The sequence below is a fragment of the Mesoplodon densirostris genome, chromosome 12, assembly GCF_025265405.1.
Source record: "Mesoplodon densirostris isolate mMesDen1 chromosome 12, mMesDen1 primary haplotype, whole genome shotgun sequence".
Lineage (NCBI taxonomy): Eukaryota > Metazoa > Chordata > Mammalia > Artiodactyla > Ziphiidae > Mesoplodon > Mesoplodon densirostris.
The window spans coordinates 21,439,679-21,466,491 of record NC_082672.1 but is presented as its reverse complement, the minus strand read 5'-3'; the positions used below and the strand labels follow the sequence as shown (position 1 = coordinate 21,466,491).

Here is a 26,813-nt window from a genome sequence, read left to right as displayed (position 1 = left end):
TATTTTTAAATATTTCGTGAGACTTCTTTGATGCAGCAGGCATTATTTAGAAGTGTGTTAATTTCCAAATATTTGAGAATTTTTACACTATCTTTTTGTTATTAATTTCCATTTTATTTCCACTGTTGTCTGAGAATGTATTTTGTATGACTGGCATTCTTTGAAATGTAACATGTTCTGTATGGCCTAGAATGTGCCCCTGGGTTATTTAGAAGTGTGTTGTTCAGTTATAAGATACTTTTCCAGATACCTTTCTGTTCTGATTTAACCTTTGTATGATTTAAACCCTTTTAAATTAATTGTCTTGTTTTTTTTACCCAGAATATGGTCTATCTTGATAAATCTGGGCATGCTTGAAAAGAATGTGTATTCTGCTTTTGTTGGGTAGAGTGTTCTATAACTGTCAATTAGGTCAAGCTGGTTGATAGTGGTGTTTTAGCCTTCTATATCTTTATTGGTTTGTTACCTACTTGATTTATCTGTTCAGAGACGGTACTGAAATCTGACTACATTTGTGGATGTGTCTATTTCTCCTTGTATATACTGAAACCCTGTTATTAGGTGCATAAACATTTAAGATGATGTTTTTTTGATGAATTTACTTTATCATTATGAAAGAATCCTCTTTCTCCCTGGCAATATTCTTTGCTCTAATTTCTACTTTGTCTGATATTAATATAGCCACTCCAGGCTTTAAAAAAAAAAAAACTTATTTATTTTCTTGTATTTTTTTTTGGCTGCATCGGGTCTTAGTTGCAGCACGCAGGATCTTTGTTGAGGCATAAGGGATCTTTCACTGTGGCACACGGGCTTCCAGGGCACATGGGCTCTGTAGTTGTGACACATGGGGTCCACAGCACATGGGCTCTGTAGTTTGCAGCACATGGACTCTCTCATTAAGGCACACGAGCTCAGTAGTTGTGGTGCATGGGCTTAGTTGCCCCTGGCGCGTGGGATCTTAGTTCCCCGGCCAGGGATTGAACCCACATCCCCTGCATTACAAGGCAGGTTCTTTACCACTGGACCACCAAGGAAGTCCCCACTCCAGGCTTTTTTTTTTTTTTTTTTTTTGGCTGTGTTGGGTCTTCGTTGCTGCGCCCGGGCTTTCTCTAGTTGCAGCGAGTGGGAGCTACTCTTCATTGCACTGCATGGGCTTCTCTTTGCAGTGGCTTTTCTTGTTGCGGAGCATGGGCTCTAGGTGTGCAGGCTTCAGTAGTTGCAGCACATGGGCTCTAGAGCTCAGGCTCAGTAGTAGTGGCACACGGGCTCAGTCGCTCCACGGCATGTGGGATTTTCCCAGACCAGGAATTGGACCTGTGTCCCCTGCATTGGTAGCTAGATTCTTAACCACTGAGTCACCGTGGAAGTCCACAGGCTTTTTAAAAAATTAGTGCTGAAGTGTATATTATTTTCCATCCTTTAGCTTGTAATCTATTTGTCTTTATATATATGTTGTACACTATTTTTGCAGGCAGCATAGAGTTAATCCTTGTTTTGGGGGGTTTTTTTGAACCTAATCTGATATTCTTTGCCTTTTAATGAGAGTATTTAGACCATTTATACTTAATGTGATTATTGATATGGTTAGGTTGAAATGTAGCATCTTGCTTTTTTTGTATTTGTCCCATCTGTTCTCCATTCCCTTTTCCCTTTTTCCCTGCCTTCTTTTGAACTAATTTTTTTTTTCTGATTTATCTCCTTTGTCTTATGACTATTTTTTTATGCTTTAGTGTTGATTTAGGGTTTATGGCTATATCCTTAACTTATTACAATATCCCTTTAAGGGATATTGTACTTCTTCACATATAGTAAAAAAAACTTTAATATTATATTTCAATTTTTCCCCTCCTGACCTTTGTGCAATTATTGTCACACCTTTTATATGTTATAAACCCCAACTCCACTATTACTATTTTGTTTTAACGATTACCTTTTTAAAAAGATTTAAATTTAAAAAAGCAAAACTTTATACATTTACCCAGGTGTTTACCATTTCTGGTGCTCTTTATTTCCACTTGGTATTATTTTCTTTCTTCCTGAGGACTTTAACATTTCTTGTAGTGTGGGTCTAACAGTGATTAACTCTTTAAGCTTTTGAATGTCTGAAAATGTCTTTATTTCACTATCTTTTTTGAAAAATATTTTCATTAGCTATAGATTTCTAGGTTAACAGTTTTTCCTTTCACTACTTTAAAGACATTGCTCCACTGTCTTCTGGCTTTTGCTTTGCTTTTGATGAAAAGTCTGCTGTCGTTCTTTTTTCCTCTAAATGTATAGTTTCTTCATTCTCTATTTTAAAATCTTTCTCGTTATTACTGGTTTTAAATTATCCGATTAATGTGGTGCCTTGGTGTAATTTTCTTCATTTTTTTCTTTCCTTTTTTTTTTTTGGTAATTGCTAGCTTTTCATTGAGCTTCTGAGATTTGTGGGCTTATGGTTTTCATTAAATCTAGCAAATTTTCAGCCATTATTTTAAAAAAATTTTTTCTGTTCCCTCCCTCCTTTGGAGACTCTAATTACACAATATTTTTTGGCTGTTTAAAGTTATCCCATAGCTCACTGATGGGCTTTTTTCCCCAGGGTTTGTGTGTATGTGTTTTATTTTGTATAATTTCTATTGCTGTGTCTTCAAGTTCATGCAATCTTTCTGCAGTGTCTAGTCTGCTGTTAATCCTATCCAGTGTATTTTTCATCTCAGATGTTTATGTTGTCTCTAGAAGATCAATTTGGGTCATTTTATAGCTTTCATGTCTTTTCTTAACAAATGTATGCTTCCTCTATTATCTTGAACATACAAAACTTAGTTATACTAATGTTTTTAATATCTTCATTTAGTGAATATGTTATTTATTAAAATCTTATTAAATTACTTAAAATGTTTATTAAATTTGTTTATTAATATCTGTTTCATTTCTGAGTCTATTTTTATTGATTGAAGTTTCTCTTACTACTGAATTTTCCTGTTTCTTTGCATATCTGGTAAATTTTGATTGAATGCTAGACATTGTGTACTTTACCTTGTTAGGTGCTGGATATTTTGTGTTTCTTTATATATTCTTGAGCTTTGTTCTGAGTTGGAGTTAAGCGACTAGGAACAATTCGACCCTTTTCTTTTTTATTTTAATTTTTTGTCCGCGGCATGTGGGGTCTAACCCGTGCACCCTGCAATGGAAGCGTGGAGTCTTAACCACTGGACTGCCAAGGAAGTTCCACAGTTTGACCCTGTAAACCGGAAGTCTGCAAATTATGGTGCACAAGCCAAATTTGTCCCAGAGTCTATTTATGTAAATGAAGTTTTATTAGAATACAGCCACCCCCATTCATTTACATATTGTCTATGACTGCTTTAACATTACAATGGCAGAGCTAAGTAGTTGCAGCAGACGTCATATTGCCTGTAAAGCCTAAAGTATTTTCCATCTGGACCTTTACTAAAAAACTTTTATGATTCCTCTTTAATGGCTTACTTTTAAGATTTTGTTTTGTTTTGGTTTTTTTGCCACACAGTGCAGCTTGTGGGATCTCAGTTCCCCAGTCAGGGATCGAGCCCAGGTCCACGGCAATGAAAACCTGTGTCCTAGTCACTGGACCACAAGGGAATTCCCACTTTTAAGATTTTTTAGGTAGGATCAGGGCAGCCTTTAGTCTAGGGCTAATTTTGCCTCACCCTTCTGAGCACTCCATCTAATGCCACTTGTATTACAAAGTTTTTCTACTCTGAATGGTGGGGATGCACACATCCCAGCACTACATGAGCTAACTTTCCCTTCCCAGTGGTTTTTCTCCAAGCCTTGGGTAGTTCTCTCGTAAGCATGCACTAATCAGCACTCAGCTGAAGACTCCAAGGGAACCCTCCGAAGAGCTCCAGAGCTCTCTTCTCCCTGGTCCTCTGTCCTGCAAATTCTAGCTGCTTCAACCTCCCTGAATTGCCAGCTTAATCACCTCAATTCAGGGTGACTACTGGGCTGTGTTTGGGTTCCCCTCTTACACTGTGGCCTTGGGCCCATCATTTGTTTCCTTTATCTCAGGGTTAACTGTCTTATGCCACTTGTCACCCAATGTCTGAAAACCTTTGTTTCATACATTTTATGGGGTTTTGTTTGTTTGTTTGTTTGTTTTGCTAAGGTAGGATAATAAATCCAGTTCCTGTTACTACATCATGACTGGAAGTCATGGTAGAAGTCCCCTCAGTATGATATTCCAATTCCTTACATTTGCATTAATGTTTTATAGTTACAAATAAGTACTGACAAATCTACACTATCTCATTTCATCCTCTCTACATTGCTAAAGTGTAGAGATTACAAAATATGCAAAAATTTTTCTGGGGTCACATTACAGAGCAGCTCATGTCTCCTAGTCATTTTCTCTTCCATAAAATATACATAATTTTTTTCAAAATTTACTATATGTAATGACATAAATTATAAAGGACTGTCTTCTCTACAAAGTACACTGTAAAATAATTTATTACTAGTATCTCAAGCTTATAAAACTGAGCAATATCAGATTAAAGGATTAATAGTTACTGAATGTTGCTAATGGCCAGTTCTATCACCTAAATTAATCCTCATAAGCCTCACAACTATTATTTCAATTTTATAAAAGACAAACTGTGGCTAAGAAAGCCTCATTAACTTGCTTATAGTGTACTCATTGGAATCACAGCCAGAATTCAAGCCAGGCTACACTTGATTCTAAAACTTGTGCTATCCACCATTCTGTCTGCTCTTAATTTATAGCTCTTAAAAAGCACACTTCTAGAACTAAATTCTGATAGAACACTCTAAATCTTCAGTAACAAAATGGTATTAGGAGTCATTTACTGAAAGTATCAATATCTACTCATTTTTACCAAAGAACTTCTGATCAAACAAGCACTGAAAAGAAAATGAAGTATATTCTTAGAAGAAATTTCAAACCTAGTTTTTCTCCCAGTAATCCTTAGAAATATACAGATGATTGAGATTTTAGTTGCTTTTTTCACTTACCTATCTCTGTGGTCACGAGGCAACAAGAGAAGGTTGTATTAGGCAAAGTCAGTAACCGCTATACAATCCATTTTCCCTATCCCACTTTCCCATCTTTGTAAACAAAACACACAAAAATTATTACTCTCGTAGAGTTCATCTTCAAGTGAAAGGGAGAAAGACAAGTAAAATATATAACAGAAGGTGGTTAAAAAAATAAAGTACTGGGATTTCCCTGGGTGGTGCAGTGGTTAAGAATCCGCCTGCCAATGCAGGGGACATGCGTTCGAGCCCTGGTCCGGGAAGATCCCACATGCTGCGGAGCAACTAAGCCCATGTGCCACAACTACTGACCCTGCGCTCTAGAGCCCGCGAGCCACAACTACTGAGCCCACGTGCCACTACTGAAGCCTGCGTGCCTAGAGCCCGTGCTCTGCAACGAGAAGCCACTGCAAGGAGAAGCCCACGCACCACAACAAAGAGTAGCCCCTCTCACCACAACTACAGAAAGCCCGCATGCAGCAACGAAGACCCAATGCAGCCAACAAATAAATAAAAACAAATAAATTTATTTTAAAAATAATAAAAAATAAATAAAGTACTGTAGTGATAGGAAGTGCTGGGAGTGTAAGGCAGGGAGAAACAGTGGTAATTTGAAATAAGGTAGTCAGGGAAGGCCTGGATGCAGAGATGACAATCTTGCAAAGATTTAAAGGAGGTAAGGAAGTGAGTCATGTGGCTATTTGTGGGAACAGTAATTGCAAAACCCCAATGTAGGAATAAGAATATTGGTATGGCTAAAGCAGTGAGTGAGGGGGAGCAGTAATAGGTTAGGTTAGATCAGAGGTAATGGGGGCCCATATCATGTAGAAGTCGATAAGCCTCTGTGAAGAGAGGCACCGGAGTCACTGGAGCAGAAAAGTAACATGATCAGACTTAAGAGTTTTAAATAATTTATCTGGCTGCCATTTGGAGAATGGGTTATAGGGGAGAAAGTGTAAAAGCAGGGAAACAAGTTAGGAGGCTATTTTAATAAAAAGATGAAGGCTTTGACCAGTATGGTAGTGGAATACATGGTGAAAAGCAGTCATCTTCTAGATATATTTAAGGCAGAGCTGACAGTATTTCCTGACAGCTGAGTGTATAGGGGATGACAGAAAGAAGAGAGGATGATGGTGCCACAGAGACTATCTGAGCAACTGGAGGAATGTAGTTGCCATTTACTGAGATGAGGAAGACTAAGGGAGAAGAAAGTTTGGCTGGAGTGGAGAGGATTAGCCACTTAATACTGTAAATGTTTTCAGTGATAGAGGGGATAATTCATTTCCCAGGTTAAAAATGTTTGTTCAAATCTATTTCAAATGTTTAGATTTCACTGAATTAAAAAAACTACCATGAAACAGGAGATCTAAATTTTTCTTCAATATGCTACAAGAAAAAGTTACTGAACAGAAATATAGCTACTCCAAATGATAAAATGAGAATAAAGCTAAATTCTCCCAATCTGCAGTTCTCCCTTCATTTCATCTCATTGCCAGATTTTCACAGATAAACGAAACAGAATTTGTTATACCTCATTAGTCAAACCATTCACATTAGTGGCTTTCTCCCAGGATGTTGTGCCCCTCTTACCATCTGCCACAAGGATGTTCTAGGTGAAGACTGTGATGTCCAACAGGATGGATGGATGTGCCACCTCAGCTCCACAGATGGCACTTTGCTCCTGCTAATCATAACCCTGATAGGAAGTCACTCCAAAGAAGCAGATGGCCGTAGCCCAAGATGTGTAATTCAAACCTTCTCAAAATAACTATCACCTAATTGTATGAGAAAAAGTGAGACTATCTTTAAAATAATATAAGAACCAAATAAAAGAAAGGTTTTGCTCTAATTTTTGTTCAGGTTCTCTAGAAAAATATTCTCATGTAATTAGAAAATATACAAGGTTGGAGGTGAAGGATAAAGAAATGAAAATATCAACTTACAAAAGCCAATGATGACTATGTTGTCAATCAGGCGGCAAAAACCTAAAAACAAAAGTAAAAATTATATATTAGTTTTATATAGTAGTTGTGTGTGCATTTTTAATTGTAACTTCATTGAGATAACTGCAGATTCACATGAAGTTTTAAGAGAGACCTTCAGTATCCTTTACTCAGTTTCCCCAGTGGTAATATTTCACAAAACTGAAGTGCAATGTCACAATTAGTATATGTGTGTATATATATATCATATATATTATACAATGCACTGGTCTTTTAAAAATAAATTTATTTATTTATTTATTTTTGGCGGCATTGGGTCTTTGCTGCTGCCTGCAGGCTTTCTCTAGTTGCAGCAAGCAGGGGCTACTCTTCATTGTGGTGCGCAGGCTTCTCATTGCAGTGGCTTCTCTTGTTGCAGAGCACGGGCTCTAGGCACACAGGCTTCAGAAGTTGCAGCATGTGGGCTTCAGTAGTTGTAGCATGCGAGCTCAGTAGTTGTGGCTCCCACTCCCCACACTTGTACATACATCTCTCTGCTAACATCCCTACTTCATGCTTCACTGAGAGAGAGAGAGAGAGAGAGAGTGAGAGAGAGAGCGCGAGCGCGAGCGAACGTGCTACTGGACGGAGCATCTCATCTTCCCAATGCTAAACCTACAAATTTCTCTTCCTAGCACCAAAGGTCAACCCCACCTCGCCATCCAAAGTTTTCTCTCCATTATCATCGTCTCCCTTTCTACTAGAGGTACTTCTCCCCAACACACAATCATGCTCTGGTATTTCCCAACCTTTAATAAACAAAACCTTCACTGACCTCGCATTGCCCTCCAGTTCCCACTATGTTTCACAGACTAACTTTCTCAGATTAACTTCACAGAAAAGAATTGAAAACAGATAATCCCCATTTCCTCACCTCCTATTCACTTTCCAACCCATTCCCTTGGCTCTTATCTCCACCACTCTATCAAAGGATCCTTATCAAGGTCATCAAAGCAATTCCTATTATCGTCATTTAACAAATCAGGACACTGAAGCTCAAGAGAAATTATTAGGTTGAGATAGTAAAGATACATACCTTCCCTTGGAGATAAGCAAGAGCCTAGGGCTGCCCCAAAGCACTCTTTTCAGGATATTAAACTAAGGACTTTATCTTCCACGGACCCCCACCTCTTTCCTTCCTTATGTCACCCTCCCCGTACTAAATCTCAGATTTACTTCTTAAAATACCTCATTATTTTTCATTATTTTAATTGAGAAAAAGCCTTTGCTTGACCTATGAATATTTTCTGTGTAGGCCACTTGGTGTATATTATATTGATCACAACAACCTGAGAATAGGTGGGTTTATCCCCTTTATACAAATAAGAAAATTCTGGCTCAGAGAGAAAAAAAACCTTCCTAATATCAGACAGTTATGAAGTAGTAGAGCTAACATTTGATCTGATCACCCAGATTCTGCTCCCCAGGCTGACGGCCCTTCATGATGGTTAGATCTCACAGTTTCTTAGTTGTTCCTATTACATGGTAACAGGGTAAGGGCATCACTCAGAGAGATGTGACATAGTCCCAATACCTCCATAAGGTCAGAAAACCTAGGATATAAATTTGCTATGAGCAAACACATAAGAAACTGATTTATATATTATAATGAGGACTTTATAATAAAAACAGTAATTGTCAAGACATTCAACTCAACTTTGGTGATCGGGGCATTTTCCCTTTCTAGCTCTATCTAGGAAGCTAAATTAGTAAGCACGAGAATGGTATAGATTTCCGTGCTCATTCATATCTTATTCTCATTTTCTAGCCAACACAGATATTACACTTGCTCAGCACTGTCCTTAAACATGGGCAAGAGTGGTTCACAGCAAATCATTCCCTCTACAGTGAAAAGTCCAAGTGTCTAAGGGGACATACCCACCCAGGCCCAGACTCCCCTCCTAGACTATACTCCAGGATCCTGGAACCATGGAATTCTTGTTCAAAGAGCTTCAAGCCTGCCACCAGGGACTGCACAGTCCTTTCACCTAAACCTGTTACTTTTTAGGACAGATCATGCCACTCTATGTGCCACACTAGGCTCAAGAGGTGGCCAAGCAGTGGCTGTTTGTAGGGGTGTGGACATGACCAACTGTGTGCCCTTCATAGTGTAGAACTGGGCCAAGGATGTGAAGCAAAGAGAAGATGAGCCAGCTCTCCCGACAATGTCATGTTCTAAAGGTGCAGAAACCTCAAGACTAAGAAGTCCACATTCAAACCTGGTTTTCCTGGTCATTTGAGATCAATCTGTCAAGGAATGACAGAGTATATTTTTATAGTTAGTTTACTGTCTTAAAACTTCTAACTGTTTAGAGTCACAGTACCAGTCCTTCTGTTTATATTCCTGCTTGGACTTCTCTACCTGCTTATAGTTAGGCAGGGCCATGTGACTAGCTCTGGGCTGCCAACAAACAGTTAATGACTGGCACAAGACCATTTAATATTATCTTTCCCTACCATGTAAATCGAGAAGACCAAGTGTTTCAGAAAGCATACAGCTCAAGATGGTGACGCACCACAGGCCTAAGTCTGACAATGTGGATGGTGTAGAGCTTCCCACAAATCCACAAAGGATGTTTAGTGTGAACAAGAAAATAAACCGTTCTTCTGTGAAGCCACTGAGGTTTGGGGATGGCTCATTAGCACAGATGACTTTAGCCCATCCTGACTATATAGAAATTGGTACCAGAAGTAGGATGCTTCTCTAGCAAAAACCTAAAACACATGACCATGGCTTTGTGGTCAGGAAGCAGTGAGAAAAATTATCTTAAGAGCTGGAAAGATAGTGGTGTGTTTTATACAGTGGTCTATTTGGTAAAGCATTTGCTCCTGGTGCCTTGGGAGGCAGATCACCTACCTCATGAAACTGCAGCCCTAGAAGAGGTAACAAAACAAAACACTGGAAGAGTGCACTGGTTACTGGCTGCATTTAGCAAGGTATTCAAGAAAGAGATGAGCTCAAAAAAGGGCTATCCAGTCTTCAAGAAGTGGAGGAATGGAGGAGCAGACATTTCAGATGTGCAGTATTAAAAGAACTAACTACTTCTCAACTCCCATACTAACAGTTTAAAGACTTTGAAGGTCATAAGCCTAGGAAAACCTTTTTTTTTAATTAAATTGCCTCAGGACAATGATAGATAATGTGTCCACTAAGACATTTATACGGCTAAAATGACTGAGAAAGAAGATGAGACTAAGGGTAAAGATTTCCAAAAGAAGCAAGCCAGTCCCAAAGTAACTTTCTTTGGGTCAAGAAAAAGAGCTACAGGAATGAGAAAGCAAATCAATGCAGCAAATCTAAGAACCATATCTCAAAACAAAAGAAAAAATAGAGATGTATTTACTAGCACATAGAAATCATTGGAAACAGACAAGAAACCTTCTAGATTTTGGAGAGAATTATGCTGCCAAAAGAACCAGCATATCAATTGAAGTCTTAAAATGATACTTTGGTTCCCAACCTTCTATTTGGAGGAAGTGGGCAGAAAGAGTTGCTCAGTTCCCAAGTACAGCAAATTCTTTACTCTCCACTTCATATGTGGCTAAGGGAGAGAAAAGAAAAGAAAGAACCCTCCAAAGGGAAGATCCAGGCCTCTTAAAACAATGAACGAGAAGGTAGAATCAGGCCCTAATTAAGAAATATTTGTTCCCCTACGTGTCATGATACCTGTCATGAGGGATTTCAAAATTGCTATGGACCAGTGACTCCAGTGTATCTTCCAGGTTTCCCTTTTCCAATCTACTTTGGATATGTGGCATAGGCAAACAATAAACTAATACTTTTCATTGTGTTAAACCATTGAGCTTTTGGAGTCATTTGTTCTATAGCATAACCTAGCCTCTCCTGAGTGATACACAAGGCTCCTTAGTGTAATCCAAACAAGGTAAGTTAGTTAAATGATTTTAATGGACAGTGGTATCAAATGCTGCCAATCAGAGGAACCAACTTTACCATACTCTAAGTCTCAATATAGATGTTGGGGGACCCAACAGTCTTTTCTGTCATCAAATCTTTCTCACTTGGTCATGTTAAAAATGCCACCAAATCTCTTGTGGAAAAAAACATATCCAGTAGATACATTCTTTCTTTAATTATGTAAACAGCATTTATAAGCTATAGCTATCAAATCCTGTTCTTCCTCCTTTCTGATCTAAAAAGAGATTGTGCCTTTTAAAGTAGATTTCTGCTCATATCAAATTCCTTCTATTATGTTGCTTTTTTACTAGTTCTAGGATGCCTCACTATTGCCACTATATACTGTCTGTGTTTTTACCACAGTCACCTGCTTTTAACAGATCTATGATCTCCTTTTCATTTGGAAAACTTTTCTACGTACGTCGCTTCATTTCCCACTTAAAAACAGGGATCTCAAGGTGACAGTTCAGGAGGAACCATTATACATCTGTCCGTGCGCCAAAAAGGGAGGTCAGATGCTGCCTTTACTAGAATTAGCTCTACGTTAGCTGTTCCTAAATCTTCCACAAAGATTTTATGTAGTCTCGGATCCTATTTGGCCAGTGAAGCCTGACATTTCCAATTTAAAAACAACACATATGTAATTCAGGTAATTCCATATCTTCCCAGGCAAGATATGGAAAAGACTACATCACTTTCTCTACCTGTCAAAACAATTACAGGAACAGGGATGCTGGCTTCTAAACAGCTGAGAGCTTCCAACATAAGATTCATGGAATACACATGGACTTCAACATATACAACCTTTGATCAATCTTCTTCAAAATCTTGCAACCTCATGGACCAACAAGTTTCTTCTTCCTCTTTCTTATTTTAACTGAAGCAAGCATAAGAGGGGGCAGGGAATTTAGGTGATTATAAGATATTTTGAATTGCCAACCTAACAGAGGAAATCAAACGTTCCTTCTTTTACACACACACAGAGATACCATCTACTCTAATTTTTAAAACTCTGAGTAACATGTTTATGCTTTAAAACTAGAATGCTTTCCGTCATCTACTCCTCCGACATGGTGGGGAAAAAAACTAGGATTAACTGAAACAGGTAAGTCACTACAAAACAAAACCAAACAATTCCTAAAGTGTACTGGCGAAATTCATAATCTACAACATCCAAAGATGGATCTGTATTATCTTAATAATCCCAGAAAGGTATCAGAAAAATCAACACTTTTCCTATATACTGTAAATTTTTTAAATGTCACAGTGAATGATGTTCTACATCACATCCTCTGAGAATATGAACATCTTTCCCCAGATGTTTAAAAACAATTCTCTGGATTGCAGTTTTAAACATCTCTGTGATGTGACATGGTATTATCCCCAAAACATATGACACTGACTTCATGCTCCGCCGAAGCACAGACGGATTTAACACAACAGCTCTACTTCACACAAGCTCTCAGAATCTCCAGCAGGAGCTAAACTAAACTAATTGCATTATGAAAACTCTGGTTATTCTTATGAAATATATGGCAGAGAGTGAAAGCAGCATGAACACGAAAGCAGCTTATATTCAGTCCCAATATTTGACTGCTGCATGCATTTCTAGAAAACCCATTGTTATGGACTGAATTGTGCCCCCCAATATTCATATGTGGAAGCCCCCAATGTGACTGTATTTGAAGATAGAGCCTTTAGAAAGATAATTAAGGTTAAATGAGGTTGAGGATGAAGCCTTAATCCAATAGCATTGGTGACCTTAGCAGAAGACAAAGAGACACCAGAGACCACTCTCTCTCCATGCACACACCCAGTGCATAGAGGAAAGGCCATGTGAAGACACAGCAAGAAGGCAGCCACCTGCAAGTTGGGAAGAGAGCCTCACCAGAAACCAAATTCGCTAGCACCTTGATCTTGGACTTCCAGACTCCAGAACTGTGAGTACATTTCTGTTGTTTAAGCCACCCAACCTGTGGTATTTTGTTATGGCGGCCCAAGCAAACTAATACATCTACCCCCTTCTAGGATATTTCAGAGTATTTTCCCCCAGGAATGAAAAAAGGAAGGACACTTAACACTGGGTGGGTCCAAGCCTTAATTATCAAACAGAGACCTTTTGTTTCAAGGTCTAGCAATACTAAATATTTCCTATGAAATGAAAAATCTGCATCTACTAACTGCATTAGTGGTAATCAACAGTAAAATTACCTGGAATCTACAGGGCTTCCCTGGTGGCGCAGTGGTTGAGAGTCTGCCTGCCAATGCAGGGGACATGGGTTCGAGCCCTGGTCTGGGAGGATCCCACATGCCACAGAGCAACTGGGCCCGTGAGCCACAACTACTGAGCCTGCTCGTCTGGAGCCTGTGCCCCACAACAAGAGAGGCCGCCGCAATAGTGAGAGGCCCGCGCACCACGATGAAGAGTGGCCCCCGCTCACCACAATTAGAGAAAGCCCTCACAGAGAAACGAAGATCCAACACAGCCATAAATAAATAAATAAATTTATTTATTTATTTATTTATTTAAAAATTATCTGGAATCTAGACCTTCAGTCTCTTTTCCAAAATATAAAGGATGAGAGATGTTTGGGAGCTAACCAAGACCAAAAGATGTTTCATTTGGTCTCCCTCCCACCATAGTCCACTCTATTGTAAGACCTGGGGAGCCACAACTTTCTTTAGATTTTCTTGATTTAGAATTTCACTACCTCCCAACTGCTATGACGGCAACAGTGCCATATAAAGAAGAAACACTGGTAATCTGAGAGGAACTTTAACAAGATCCGAACATTTGTCTCACTAAGAAGTAGCTAACCCTGTCACTACTTGGTACTCTTCCTGTTAAGTAGATCTGGGAAAGTCTTCTATCACAGGCCTATATGTATGATTATGAGGCTGCCATTAGAGGTAGCTGAGAGTTAATCAAGTATCAAGCACTTACAAAGTGCATACAAATAGAAGCTATGGCAACAACAGCCAATTCTCCCCGATATCTATTCTTCCCTTATTCCTTTGTAATATAATCTCTAAATTTTAAAAGGGCAGCTATACTGAAAAAAGTGAACCTTGACCCTTATCTCACATCATAACAAAATTCTGAGATAGATCATAGAATGGATCACAGACCTAAATGTGAATGGAAAATGAATACCTTCATGACTGTGGAACAGACAAAGATTTCTAAAGCAGGATACAAAACACAGTAACTATTTAAAAAATTGATAAACTGGATCTGATTAAGAACTGTTCCTGAAAAAACATCACTAAAAGAGGAAACAGAAAAGTCAGACTGAGAAGCTATTTGCAATATACACATCCAACAAAGGACATTTTCCAGAATATAAAGAATTCCTACAAATCAATAAGATGACGAACAACCCAATAAAAATGTGTGAGAGACTTAAACAAGTACTGCTCCAAAAAATATATCTATTTTTACCTTATCAAATTAGCCAAGATACACGTGAAAAGGTGCTCAACATCATTAATAATGAAGGAAATGCAAATGAAAACCATGACGGCATCTCACATCCACCAGAGGGCTTAATATGAAAAATAATAATATCAAGTGCCGGTGAAAATGTGGAACTACAGTTGTAACTCTCACTGCTACCAGGAGTGTCCATTTATTCATTCACTGTTGGTAAACTGTTTGGCAGAATTCACTGAAACTAAATATACGGCTGTTCTGTGACTTAATTCTAGTCTTACATATGTTCCCAAGTGAAATACTACAAATGTCCACCAAAACATCTGTGTATGACTATTCATAGCAGCTTTATTTATAATAGCCAAAATCAGAACACACCCACACATCTATTAACAGAATGAATAAACAAATTGTGGTATATTGATAGAATGGAATGCTAATCAGAAAAAATATATATGAGAAAGAATAAACTATACATGCATCAGCATGGATAAATTTCAAAAAATTTATGCTGAATGAAAGAAGTCAGACACGAAGAAGTACATACTACTTGGTTACCCTTAAAGTTCAAGAATAGACAAAACTAATCTAGAGTGATGGAAATCAAAAGAGTGTTACTTCTGGGGAGGTAATGGCTAGGAGGTGCATGAGAGAATTTGCTTTTTCTGGATGGATGTAATATTTTCTATCTTCATGCAGTAATTATACAGGTAATATGTTTTTAGAAAAATCATCAAGCTGTTTATTTAAGATTGGCACACTTTATATGCTCTCCCCACACCCATGTATTTTACATCTCAATAGAAAAAGTACTTCACAAAAGACAAGCAGACTATTTTTACCTAGTAAAAGTTATTAGGCAAATGCAAAATATTCTTCTTCAAAATAAAACAAATTGTGCTTAAGTTTCTATTTCACTTATCCCCCAAATAAGCTAAAATTAGATTATCAAACCTTATTCATTAGTATCAATGAAAACTTGGAAGGAAAATCCAAAGAAAATAGGAGTACATCAGTTAGTCCACAGCAACTAACTTAGTCACTGAAACGATGACTCCAAGTAGCATATTGGTAATGTAAGTGAAGCAATTTCAATGATGTGTTTCACCAAAAATATATCTGTTTAATAATTTTATTTAACTATTTATTTTTAGTACCAAGGTGGGATGACATACAACAACTCGCCAGAGCTTTTGAATCAGACAGACCAGTTTTGCCACTTACTAACTATACTGGTGTTGGGCAAGTTTCTTAATCTCTTTGATACTGAGTTTCTTCACAACTTAAAAGAGAGACAATAACACTTTGCAAAATTGTAGCACGATTATAGTAGGTATTTAAGAGTGGCAGCTATTTAGCAATAGCTCTTTGTATGCAAAGTATCATGGCAAGTACTGGAACCCCATCTCTAAGAACCTGACCAACTGGAAGTGACATTTAGATATAAAGATTGGTGATGAAGGAAAGAATTTAACAAGGGCTATAGATTACAAATTACAGGGTTCCCATCTAGCGAGTAGGATTGTGGACTGAGTATTCTCTGAACAGAGCCTAGAAGATTTTTGGGAAATTCACTCAAGACAGAGGAAATGGCATGAAAAAGCATAGCCTGCCAAGAGCATTTCCTGGCAAGAAAAAGCATAGCCTCAAAAACAGTGCACTGACTTCAAGTTCTAATGAGTAGTTAAGACCACTTGTGCCACTGGACTAATTCTGAGGAGTAAGACTATAAGGCTAGTAAAGCCACTTGGGACTAGATGGAAAAATGACCACCGTCAGGTTAAGAAGTCAAGGACCTGTTTTCTCAAATCCTTGGATGTCACTGAAGGATTCTTTCCAGGGAAATGACCCCAGTGGTCATTACACATGATAGGAAGGGAAGGAAAACCTCAATATGGGTGGAAATAGCATAGAATGATAAGGACCTAATCCAAGATGCTGAGAGGAGTGGAAAAAACAAAGACATTAGAATTCAATTTTATCAACTTCTTAAAAAGTAACAGAAATTGAGTTTCCCCGAATGATTCAAGTAGGCCTAACTTCAACTTTTAAAATGATCTTGACTGTCCCATAAGCTCCCCCCAAAGCAAAAAACGTATCCCAAACACATTGCCTGGCACATTGAAAGTGCTCAATACATACGGTTGGCAAATGAATCTTTTTAAATATTCCAAATATTGAAACCTCTACGATAATACAATGTTCAAGGTAAAACATGTAGAAAAGTTAAAAATCATTTCTCCTTCCTGCTGAGTGGCCATTTTTCACAATATATGCCAAGTTTTGAATTTGCTCAATTTAATATTTAAAAAGATTCATTTGCAAAAGCTATCTCTATCTCTAGCTTTACCAAAGAGTCAGATAGAAATCGTTTTAGAAAGTTAGGAATGTTGCCACCTCAGTTGCTAAGCCTTTGTGTAATTTATATATATATTTTTAGGAATCTATCATTCACTGCGTCCTTTGCTGTGGCAAAAGAACACCTGCCGTATGACTCATGAATACTACATGAAAAAAATTAAAGAGTAAATTAAATCCAGGTCATATATGTAAGCTTTATCCAAGAGTACAAGATGATTTCATAATAAGATAACTTGTATAATTATTGAAATAATTAAAATTAAAATAACTTACCACATTAAGAAATAAAGAAAAAAATGAGTACTTCCTAGGCACTAAGCACAATTCTTAGCCCTTTCTACATTAGTTCTTTTAATCCTCTCAGCAACCTTCTATGGTAGACACTTGTTATCTACATTTTACAGATGAGAAATCTGAAATATAGGGAAGTTAAGTAATTGTCCAATATTACACTGTAGCAAGGAAGGGGCAGAACTAGGGACTGAACTCAGGCAGTCTGGTTCCCGAGTCAGAATTCCAGTTAATAAATATAGAAAGAGGGCTTCCCTGGTGGCGCAGTGGTTGAGGGTCCGCCTGCCGATGCAGGGGACGCGGGTTCGTGCCCCGGTCCGGGAGGATCCTGCATGCTGCGGAGCGGCTGGGCCCGTGAGCCGCGGCCGCTGGGCCTGTGCGTCTGGAGCCTGTGCCCCGCGGTGGGAGAGGCCGCAGCGGTGAGAGGCCCGTGTACCACAAAGAAGAAAGAAAAAGAGAGAGAGAGAGAGAGAGAGAGGGAGGGAGGGAGGAAGAAAGAGAAAGAAAGAGAGAAAGGAAGGAAGGAAGGAAGGAAGAATAAAAGAAATGGAAATCACCACTAGAATATCACAATAATAACTGCTACAGGCAAGGTCAGTTGAATGCTAAAATTAGTGAGCAAAACTTTAAGGAGAAACAGGACATTTGCACAACCTCAAAATAAATCCCTCAAAATATTTATTAACTATTATGGTAGTTTTATTTATTTACTTATATTATTATTTTTTTTTTTTGCGGTACGCGGGCCTCTCACTGCCGTGGCCTCTCCCGTCGCGGAGCACAGGCTCCGGACGCACAGGATCAGTGGCCATAGCCCACGGGCCCAGCCGCTCCACGGCACATGGGATCCTCCCGGACCGGGGCATGAACCCGCGTCCCCTGCATCGGTAGGCGGACTCCCAACCACTGCGCCACCAGGGAAGGCCTGGTAGTTTTAATATATACTTACAAATCATTTGATATTTTTCCCTCTCCTTCCCTTGAATGTGTACCTGCTTCTAATAAACAGTGTGTGAAAAACAGAAATGTTACAATGGACAAGTCTGGCAGACACTACCTAAACTGTGTAATCAAGGTTAATGTGTTGATATGGATATCATGTGCCCCCAGACAGGATGCAGTGACAGGACATCTCTGTGGTATTCTTCCTTCAAAGTCCATAACCTCAGTCTAACTGTGAGAAAACATCAGACAAACCTAAATTGAGGGACACTGTACAAAATACATGGCCATTACTCTTCAAAAGTGACAAGGTATGGAAAAATAAGAAAAGACTTAAAAACTGTCATGGATTAGAGTAGATTACATAACAATGAAATGTAATGTGGTACATGGATTATGTCCTGAAACAGAAAAAGAACACTGGTGGGAAAACTGGGGAAATCTGAATAAAGTCTATAGTTAATAGTATTGCACCAGTGTTAATTTCTTAATTTTGGCAAATGCATCATGGTTATGTAAAATGTTAACATTAGAGGAAGCTAGGTGAAGCATATATAGGAACACCCTATACTACCTTTGCAACTCTTTTGTAAATCTAAAATTATTTCATAATTAAGTTTTAAATTTTGATACACACTTGTGAAAACAAATTTCAGTAAACCAGAAATAGAAAAATTTCTCCATCTGGTAAAGAGCATCTATAAAATATACAGTAAACATCATCCTTAAAAGTGAAATATTTTCCCTTAGGATCAGGAAAAAGTAAGGATGTCCATTTTAACACTTCTGTTAAATACTGTTCCAGTGTTTCCAGCCAGTGCAATAAGGCAAGAAAAAAAAATGAATAGAGATTAGAAAGACAAATTTAATCTTTTTTTTTTTTTAACAGATGACATGATTGTAGCTTTAGAAAGATCTACAAACTACCAGAACTGAAAAGTGAATTTAGCACAGTCACTAAATACAAGCTCAATATACAAAAATCAATTACATTTCTATATACTAGCAAGATGGTTGGAAAATAAAATTGAAAAAAAGATACCATTTACAATAGTATCAAAAAAATCAAGTGGCTAGAAATAAATTTAATAGTGTGTAAGTCCTCCACAGTGAAAAACATAAAACAGTGCTAAGAATAACTGAAGAACTTATTCAATTAAGAGATTTACCATGTTCATAAATTGGAAGATTCTATTAAGATGTCCATTCTCCTAAAATTGTTCTACAGAGTCAATGCAATCCCAATCAAAAGTCTGGTAGACTTTTTCTTTAAACAGATGTTGACAAGCTCATTCTAAAATGTGCATGGAAATGCACAGCACTTAAATAGCTGAAACAATCCTTAAGAAGACCAAAACTGGAGGGTTTACAGTACTATATGTCAAGACTTAGTATAAACTATGGTAATTAAGAAAGTGCAGTACTGATGAAAGTATTGATAAATAGTTTAAGTGGAACAGATTAGAGTCCAGAACAGACCCAAATATATGATCATTCATTTTTAACAAAGGTCCCACTGCAATTCAATGGAAAAAGTAAAGTCTTTTCCATAAATGTGTAGAGTAGCTAGATGACCACCTGGAAAATAAATACTGACCCCCACCTCACAAAATCAACTGTAGATAAATCGAAGACCCAACTGTGAGGACTAAAACTATAAGGCTTCCGATGGAAAACAATAAGCAAATGTCTTCAGGGCCTTGACGGAGAGCAACAATGAAGGTGGAAGAGAATTCTGTGAGCAGGGCACAAAAAAGCACTAACCCTCCACCCTCCACCCCCACCAAAAAAAAACACTGATAGACTGGACTTCATAAAAACAAATCTGTTCATCCAAAGGCACTATTAACAGACTAAGTAGGCAAATTTAGACAGGTAGAAAATACTTGCAAACATGTGTCTGATAAAGGTTTCCTATTCAAAATACATAAGGAACTAAAAATCACTAACAAAAAGATAGCCTAATTTTAAAAAGTGGCCAAAAGATTTACACAGGCACTTCATAAGAGAAATCTGAATGGCCAAAAAAGATATAAAAGGATGTTCAACATTATTAATATTCATGGAAATGCAATCAACTTACCCAAAGACCATCAATTCAGCTCCTTGGTATATATCCAAGAGATATGAGTATATACATTCACCAATGGCAGTTTCAAGAACATATATAGCAATTTTATTTATAATGGCCCAAACCTGAAAACAACTCCCATGCTTATCAACAAGAAAAAGGATAAATAAATTGTGGTATATCCTTATAATGCAATACTATAGAAGAGACATCACTAAACTTTTTCTGTAAAGGGTCATGTAATAGCTTTATGGGCCATATGGTCTCTGTTATAACTATCGAACTCTGCTGAATGGACATGGCTATATTCAATAAAATTTCATATATGAAAATATGTTATGGGCTGGAATTGGCCACAGTTTGCCATGCCTTGCAACTTATACATGCAATGTGCATGAACAAAAGAAAAGCAATATAGAAAGAATAAACTATATGATTCCATTTATATGAAGTTCAAGAACCCGTGAAAATAATCTATGGTGATAGAAGTGAGGAGAATAGTTGACTAGGGGAGAGGAATGGCTCTATGGATAGAGACAGGAGGGAACTTTTGCAGGGATGAAAATGTTCTGTTTCTTTATCTGGGTGGTGATCACACAGGCATATACATATGTAAATTTCATCAAGCCATACACTTTATTCTTATGTCTTCATTGTTTTTAAATTATAGTTCAATTTGAAGAAGAAAACAAAAATTAGACAAAGATCAGAATACAGATCTGAAGAAATTATCTAGAATTCAACAAGGTCAAAAATATGTATAATATATAAAAGCGAGATTAAAAGACATGGACAGAATGACAAAGTCTAACAGAAGTCTAATCAGAGTTCTTAAAGGAAAGAATGGGAAAAATGGAGGACAAGCAACATTGAAAGACATTAAAGATAGAACTTTCGAGAACTGATGAAAAACAAACCTTAGAGACAGGAACACAATAAATCCAGGATAAATGAAATGTCCACATCTAGACACGCTCTGTCATAAAACTGTAGAAAACAAAAGAAAGAGAAGATTTTAAAATAAGGCAAAAAAAAAAAAAAAAAAAAAAAGACAAATTACCAACCAGTAACAGTTATTTGAACTAATTCTAACATTGAAAGTAGAAGTCAATGGAATGTCACCTCCAAAGGGCTGAGAAAGATACTGGCAACCTGGAACTATATGTCTAACAAAATCATCATTCAAGAATGAATGCAAAATAAAGACATTTTCAGATAACATTTGCCATCAACAGTCCCTTAATAAACAAGCTTGTAAAATATATATTTGAGGAAGAAGAAAAGAAAGATCTGAGATGCAAGGAGGAATGACAAAGAATTCATGAAAAGAAAAAACAGTGATGTCAAATTTATAGGAAAAAAAATCAAAATGGAACTAAACTCTGGAAGACAACAACATTTAAGCTGGGAGATTAACTGGTGTCAAGGCAACTCACGTTTCTTGAATTATTCAAAACAAGAATTAAAAAAAAACAAGAATTAAACTTTACATTAAGTTAGTACATTAAAATTTTGAAAGAAACCACTAAAAGAAATAAATTAGTAACCTTCATACTAGTCAAGAGGAAGGAAAATGGAATAAGAAAAAATCCAAAAGGTGGCAAAGAAGAGGGAAAAACCAGTAAGACAGGATAAAAACAACCCTAAAAGATAATGCTAACTTTCATCCTAAATATATTAGTAATTACACTAAACTTAATTGGACTGATAGACCCAGTTAAAGGACAAATTGTCAGACTGGATTAGAAAAAACTATGAGGTTTTACCTATTTGAAAGAAATATTCTAAGCAAATGCTAACTAAGGGAAAGGTGTGACTAGGAGATTACAAAACAAAATGGATTTTAAGGTTAACAGGCATTTGGTTGAGGAGGCGTCACTATAGAATGACAAAAGGTCCAATGCACAGAGGAGAAAGAGCAATTCCAAACTTGTATGTACTTTCAACTTTTATAAAGCAAAGTTGACAGAATTACAAGAAGAAATTGAGAAAATTCATTATTTTACGGTGTTATTTTTATTACACCAATCTCAGTAATTGACAGATCAAAGAAACCAAAAACTTGGTAAAGTTAAAAAAGATTTGAACCTCACAATATTTATGCTTGATCTAAGACATACACCTACCTTGCCCCAAGTCTGTGAATATATATTCTTCTCAGTCATTCAAGGAGCAGCTGAAAAGCTAACCATGAGGCCGTAAAGCAATTCTTAAATTTCAAAGAATCGGTAGCATAGAACCCTCATTTGCTGACTACACTGCAAGTTAAAAACTCAACAACAAAAGGATAACTCATCAAACTTTCCACATTTGGAACTAGAAAATACTTCTAAAAATCTCAGAGGAAAAGAAAGAAAAAATTTTTTAATTCTTAGAACTGAAAAATATACTACATACAAAACAAAAGAAAATAAAAATTGGTAGTATTTGCAGAAAGAGACAGATCAATGGCCAGAGTACAGAATCCAGAAATGAGCCCAAGCATTTCTGGAAGTATGTACATGACAGAGGTGGCACTGCAAATCTCTGGTACTGGGACAATCACCACATGGGAAAAAGCAAACACATTCATCGGGATCTCATTGCATAAATAAAATATGTTCATCTAGATATACATATATACATATACGTGTCAGGTAAATTAAAGAACCAAATGTAAAAAAGGCAAACTTTAAAACTTTTAGAAAAAGTTTTCAAAATATATTTCCTTAATAGTAAAGAACATCTTAAGACACAAAAGCACAAAGAAAAAATTGCCTGCAGTTTATATAACCAACAAAGGGTTTGTGTCTGGAACAATGTTTGCTGATAGAAATTTCTGCAATGATGCAAAAATATTGTTATATAATAGAGCACAATATAAAATAATACAGCAAAATAAAATACAAGAGCCACTAGTCACATGCAGCTACTGAGCACTTGAAATGTGGCCTAGAGTGACTGAGGAACTGAAATTGTTGAAGTAAATATAACGGCATGTTAGGTTAGCATTTTAAACTCCTTGATGAAGGTCAATGAAGGTCTGTTATGTATTCATATACTTTTCAGTATTTAATTTTTTTATAAAGAATTTGATTTTAGCTTATATTCTATATGAAACAATTTCAATTTTGTAAAAAATACATAAAAGTCGCTTTTCAGAAAGCAAGCACAGTAAAATGCTCACAGTATTATCTGTGAATGATTTTTATTTTCTTCTAAATATTAAAAAAATTATTAAAGATGAAAAAAAATTTAATGAACACTGATGTATCCACAACAGAGTTTTGATATTATTTAAATTCCCTAGGTACCTCTTCCTGATCATGACTTTTCTTTTTTTAAAGAAAAGCTGGACAGCTTCAGGTTTCTTCATTTTGTGACACCCATATTTTAATATACTTTGGGGGAAATTGAATATACAGACATTACATGTAGCGTTTAACAGAGAGTTATAAAGCAAACACCCATGTCACCACTGCCCAGGTCAGGAGATAAAAGCATTTTCAGCATCCCAAAACCCTGCAGTGTGTCCCGTCACATTCATATTCCCCCTCTTCATCCCCAGGAGATGACCACTAACTTGATTTTTATGGTATTAATTTCTTTACAATTTTTCTTTACTATTTTTAATGCCTACACATGCACCCCTAACAACAGCTTTATTTCACCAAGTTCTGAATTTCACATAGATGATAGTCTTCTTCAGCAACTTGTTGTTTTTTTTTTTTGTTTTTTTTTTTTGGCTCAACATTATTGAGACGCATTTGTGTTAAGACACAAAACTACTTCATTCACCCCTGTACTGGGTGGGTTCCATTTTATGACTGCAGTATAATTTATCTTCCTCCTTCAGATGGACATGAAGGTCGCTTCCAGCTTTGGGGTTTTACAAATAACACTATAGTAAGCCCTCTTGTACACGTCTGCTTTTGTATATGTATGAAAATTTATCTAGGGCAGTGGCTTTCAAACTTTTTTGACCATGACTCATACTGAGGAATGACGTTTTACATCATGACACACATCTGTGTGTGTATAAAACTGAGGGAAAAAAAGAAAAAAAGAAAAGTTTCATGAAGCAAATACCCTATGACCTGATAGACATTCTGATATTTTCTATTGTTAGTTCGTGTTTTACAAATTCTGATCCTTATCCACTTAACTGATTTCACGACCCACTAAATGGGCTTCAAGCTTTGAAAAACATCATGCTACAGGATAAATACCCAGGAGTGGAACTGCTAGGACGTGCAGCACGGACGTCGGATGTTGTCAACTCTTCTAGATCCTTAACTTTAAGTAAATGTTCTTATCTAATTTACCACTCTATAACTTTAGAGCTAAAACTGCGAAACATCAGCTCGTTTTATCTTTTCCTTTGGTCGTTAAACAGTATTAATCACTTACCATGTGCTAAGTATCCACTGGGCTCCGAGCGAGACTGATGGGTTAATACACAGTCGGGGGGGGGGGGGGCGGGGGGGAGGACATAAGGGACCAGGACCTCAGTGAGGCCCCAGAAAGCTCACAGGAGGGGCCTCCGATCCTGCCTGGGGAGGGAGGGGTTAGAGAAGGATTCCTGGAAGAAGGAGGACCTAAGCTGAGTGTTTCTATTTTTAATTTTTATTGGTTTCCTAAAACATAAAAGTAACACATTTGTTGGGGGGAAAAAAGTCAAAATTACAGGAGTATGTTTATTAAGAAGTAAAAAACCCCCAGCACTGCCCCTAAAGTTTGATGCTGAGACTAAATAACCAAAGTTGCATTATCAGTTATCCTAGGAAAAATTTTAAGAGCCCACATTTTAAAAGTCTTAAGAGCATACCTGATAGGGTCCCTAATACTAAAGCATAAAACGAGTCACATTTTCCATAATGAATGTAAACGCAAACATTTCATGTTTAGTCACATTATTACTTTTCACAGACTTTTTTCCTGGCCTTTTAGCAAGGTTAGATTGCCAGGTTTCAAAAACCGAGGTCTATTTACCGCATACCAACTATATGCGAGCGCTTCAAAAAGTGGCATTAAAAACGACCAGGCGAAAGAATTTGTTGTTCGAGCCGACTTGGCTTGCCCGGTGACAATTCGTCAGAGTTTCACACTTCGTCCCGAGGAGCCCCGGACCCCGTCACGTACACGGCGCGTCGGCACCGGCACACCCTCCCGAGCGCGGCACGGAGCCCAGCGCGGTCCTCGCTCCGCGGCAACGCCGCCACCCCGCCGTCCCCAGGCCGGCCGCGGCCCCACGGCCCCCAAGCGCGGCCGCGAGCCCCCTACACCTACCCTGCGGGGTCCGGAGCCCCCCGGAACTCAGGCGCGGCAGCTCGGGCGCGCCGCCTCCGCGGCCATGACGGCGACCCGGGGAAGCGCCCCGCGCGCCAAGGCCCGCGGTCCGCCGGGCTGGGAGGAGAGCCGCCCCGTCCGTCCGTCCGTCTGTCCGCCAGGAGAGTGAGGCCAGAATCCGCCCCAGACGTGTCTAAATCAAGGCTCGGGGCGGTACCGACGGGCTGAATGACAAATGGCAGATGCCGTGGGCTTTGCCGCCCTCGGCAGCCGCGAGGATGGCTGCGCCGAGGAGGCCGCGCACAGGCGGAGCCCGGGAGCCGGAACGGCGCGTCCGCGAGGAGGGCGCTGGGGCCCCTGGCGGGGGCGTCACGTGGCAGGAGGAGGCCCCGCTGGGGAGCCAGGGGGTCGGCGGCCTGGGCGGAGGAAGAGGACAGGCGCCCAGACGCCTGGCCGATTGAGTCATCCGTGTGGGCTAAGCCAAGGTCGCCCAGGTGCAGAGCTGGCGCAGGTAGACCCGAACCAGCCCGAAGCCCCGTACCGTATCGGGGGCTGTTCACTTAAGTCACCACCAGGATGAACCGCCCAGAGCCAAATCATAAATGAGAAACACGACAGATGCTAGGAGAACACTGCAATAGGCCAAACTTACCTCCTTTCTCCTATTCGTGCCGCGTGGAAATCATGGCAGCCTAAATGTGCCCACTAAATGTGAGCCAGGCACTGTGCTAAGCACTTAACAGGTAAATAAACGTAATCCTCACGACCCCCTAGTGAGAAAAACTACTCCTCCCGGTCTTACAGCTGCAGAGACTAAGGCGCAGAAAGATTAGACGGAAATTATTTTACAGTTGTGGAATCATTCTGTGTATGCTTTAAGTAATTTTAAAATGTTCTTTGGATTTAAGAAAAAGAAACAAGCAAATCTCCAGCTGTTGCTTTCTTCCCTACAAGATACACGTCCCTAAAAGAGGCCTGTAAACACTAAGTAAAAAGACTTAAATGTTTCTAGGCCTTAATGTAATATGGAGTTCACGACAGGTTTCAGACAGTCCCATAGCTCTGAAATATGATGTAAGAACATCTCACACTTCTATCCATCTTCACCGCTGTCTCCGGATTTCCATCGCTTGTATTACTTCTGGCTTACCAGCGCTTAGTACATTTACAAGTGCTCCACGACCTTATTCTCCCAGATGGTCAGTTTTAATTCTATACTTAAATGAATTCAGTGTTCATCATAACATATCCGTTCCTGAATTATTTTTATTCATTGCTTGATGGACTGCTCTTTTTCAAGTTGTTTTCTTAAGGAGCGCTTATAATGTTTTATCTGCTTCTTATCTCTACACATTAAAAAAAAAAAACCGGAGCAAGGCAAATATTTTGGATTCACACCTTCCTTCAACACCTAACAGAAAAAGAAGGTAACTGCTTCACTGATTTTTGACATCATAGATTTCTGTGGAGAGAACTGAATCCTATGTGATTTTCCCTGGGAGGTGATTTGATTTTTCTGCTTGGATGCCTGAAGAA

General features: G+C 38.3%; 1 protein-coding gene across 2 annotated transcripts in view; it reads right to left on the bottom strand.

Moving 5' to 3' along the window:
• The window catches only part of PLAGL1 (PLAG1 like zinc finger 1), a 45,473-nt gene extending 38,472 nt beyond the window's left edge, over positions 1-7,001 (bottom strand). For both annotated transcript variants that reach the window (XM_060114792.1, XM_060114790.1), the window contains exon 1: positions 6,957-7,001. The gene's annotated coding sequence lies outside the window, so the exon portion shown is untranslated. The remainder of the gene's footprint in view (positions 1-6,956) is intronic.
• Between the last annotated feature and the right edge of the window lie 19,812 nt (positions 7,002-26,813).